The sequence below is a fragment of the Rana temporaria genome, chromosome 4, assembly GCF_905171775.1.
Source record: "Rana temporaria chromosome 4, aRanTem1.1, whole genome shotgun sequence".
Classification (NCBI taxonomy): Eukaryota; Metazoa; Chordata; class Amphibia; order Anura; family Ranidae; genus Rana; species Rana temporaria.
Genome location: NC_053492.1, coordinates 345,308,170 through 345,311,267, shown reverse-complemented (window position 1 = coordinate 345,311,267; position 3,098 = coordinate 345,308,170). Strand labels below are relative to the sequence as shown.

The 3,098-nt window shown below is 46.3% G+C and overlaps 1 pseudogene; it reads left to right on the top strand.

Moving 5' to 3' along the window:
• Positions 1–1,639: 1,639 nt before the first annotated feature.
• On the top strand, positions 1,640–2,488 carry LOC120935417 (annotated as a pseudogene).
• Positions 2,489–3,098: the final 610 nt, after the last annotated feature.

Sequence of the window (3,098 nt, the reverse complement as noted above, 5' to 3'; positions counted from 1 at the left end):
CATACACTGACCTGACCTGTCCTACATACACTGACCTGACCTGTCCTACATACACTGACCTGACCTGTCCTTCATACACTGACCTGACCTGTCCTACATACACTGACCTGACCTGTCCTACATACACTGACCTGACCTGTCCTACATACACTGACCTGACCTGTCCTACATACACTGACCTGACCTGTCCTACATACACTGACCTGACCTGTCCAAACATGAAAATTCCTACAAAATAAAAAAATCGGTCTTCCAGAAAGAATAATTGGGTGCTATGTGTTAGTAGAGAGTTGGGAGTAAAAATACTTGTAAAGGCAGCTCTCTGTCAAACAAGGTAGCCTCAAGGGTCCCTGGAGCCGTCTATAGGGCATTGGAAAGATTGTGGCACCACAAAGCTTAATTCAGTCCAAATTTTTTTATGTGTGTTGCAATCAAAAAGCCAATTCATTTTGGGGGCTGAAAACTCCCACTTTATCAGAACTTTAGTGCTGTCAGTAAATTCAGGACTCTACTTAACATCAATTGCAAACTGATATGTATAGCATGCGATTCGGGTCAACGATTATAAGCCCCCACTACAGACCTGAAGAAATTGCCATCACACAAGTCCTGATTAAGGGGGAGTTCTGGACCTCTGAAATGTTTTGATTTTTTGATTGAGTCTTGTGAAAAATACAAATTCTTGCTGGACTAAATCAAGCTTTGTGGTGTTCGCCTTCTTTTAATGCTCTACAAAAAATAATATTTTTTTATATTTTGTCTCCTGAAAACCTGAGTTTGTTTAGAATTGTTTGAACAAGGACTTGTATGTATTTCCTTGTCAAAAGCTTTTTATTGATTGAACAAAAATGTCTATTACATAGTGGGTACAATAAATAATATAAATATAAGAAAAATGGTAAAACTCAATGGCATACAACTAATCTACAGATAGGTGATCTGTACAATATCTTCAATTTAACATTTGGTTATTAACTGATCAAAGGTATGAGAGTGCTCCTTTACATTAGGTGTGCCCATCAGAGTGCCCTTTTACATCAGGTGCCCCTTTTTCCTCCTCATTCGTCCTCCAAAAGCTCTAGTCTAACAAATAAGACAACCTATATGGACATATATTCGGCCTACATACACTGTGACTGACCTGGCTGGTAGGCATACACAATCAGTGACCTACCTTAGCCGTGGTGTTCCCGTCAGACTGGTGCTACCCAGATGGATGGGCAGGCCAGGCAGCCGTCATAGTGCAGCCAGGGAGGCTTAGGAGCCGAGGGGGAGAGCCGCTGGCAAGGAAGCGGGAATGCGGCAGGCAGCCGTGGTGTGCGATGCTGGAGCCCTGTGCCATCATCAGAAGCCGTCCCGACGTGGAGAGCCGCCAAACCATGCAGGGAGCGGAGCGGGCATGTCGCGCCGGGCGGGATTGTAATTCCCGCCTTCTAAGCTTGATGGACGTCACAGGTCCTGGATTGGCATTGGATCAGTGGAACGTCCCATCATAGGCGTTGGGCTCCAGAAGGCGGGACCAGCCAGCCTGCTATCGCAATCGGCAGGGACTCGGCGCTTCCCCCTCTGCGGTGCCTGTGCAATAAAAAATACATGTGCGGGACATAGTGTCGCCGAGGCCAGTTACTGCCACTTCTTGCGCCTCACAGCTGCTCCCAGTAACCGGCACTATGGTCCAACATGTCGAGACTCTGGATGAGTTTAAACAAGTCTTGGAGGAAGCCTGATCCAAACTTGTTGTCATAGATTTTACTGCTACATGTTGCGGACCATGCAAAATGATTGCACCTTTCTTTGAGGAATTGAGTAAAAATCACCCAGAAGCTGTGTTCATTAAAGCGGATGTGCCATGGGAAAAAAATATTAAAAGCCAGCAGCTACAAATACTGCAGCTGCTGACTTTTAATATAAGGACACTTACCTGTGCTGGAGTCCAGCGCCGATCGCAGCAGAGGACTAGCGATCACTCGTCTCTCTGCTGCTCCCCCCGCCATCCACGCTGAGGGAACCAGGAAGAGAAGCGCTGCGGCTTCACTGCCCGGTTCCCTACGTCGCATGCGCGAGTCGCGCCGCGCCCGCCGATTGGCTCCCGCTGTGTGCTGGGAGCCGAGTGTTCCCAGCACACAACGGGGGGGGGGGGTGACGGGATGTGACATGCCCATCGTTTGCCCGTGAATGCCGGCCCGGAAGTGGGTGCAAATACCAGTCTTTAGACAGGTATCTGCACCCCCCTCCCCCCTGAAAGGTGTCACCGGAGGGGGGGAGGGTTTCCGATCAGCGGGACTCCACTTTAGGGTGGAGAACCGCTTTAAGGTGGATGTGGACGATGCACAGGACGTCGGTCAACACTGTAATGTCAAATGCATGCCAAAATTTCAATTCTATAAAAATGGATCAAAGGTACATGAATTTAGTGCTGCTAATAAGGAGACTTTGGAGCAGAAGGTGGTGGAGCATAAGTAAAAAGTCAAGAACATATTGCAATCTTAGTAGACTTTTAAACATGGTTGTAAAAGAAGTAGCTATCATATAGTTATATGAAGGAAATTCCTACCCTTTCAGCTCATGTCTTATAAATTCCTGATGTTTTCCAATAAATCGATATTGTACTGTTTATGAAATGGACCAGAATAGAGGATTTAAATAAAATGACTGCTAGATTCCAAAAAAAACAAAAAAATAAAAAATAAATTTAACGGACTTGATTGCGGGCCATGTTTAACCGGTCTGCGGGCCAGTACTTTGAGACCCCTGCTTTAGATACTGTTCTTCTATTGTTCTATTAAAAAAAAAAAACATTTAGGGCAAGATCCTACATTTGAGAAATATGAGGAGAACGTCAAATAAGGGGCGTGGCCCCGGTTGTGGTGCTGCTGGTGGAGCTCCTGTTACAGCAGTGTTTCTCAATTCCAGTCCTCAGGCCCCCCCAACAGGTCAGGTTTTCAGGATTTCCCTCAGATGAAAAGGCTGTGGTGATTACTAAGGCAGTGAAACTGATCAAATCACCTGTGCAAAATAATGGAAATCCTGAAAACCTGACCTGTTGGGGGGGCCTGAGGACTGGAATTGAGAAACACTGTGTTACAGGGAGAGGACGT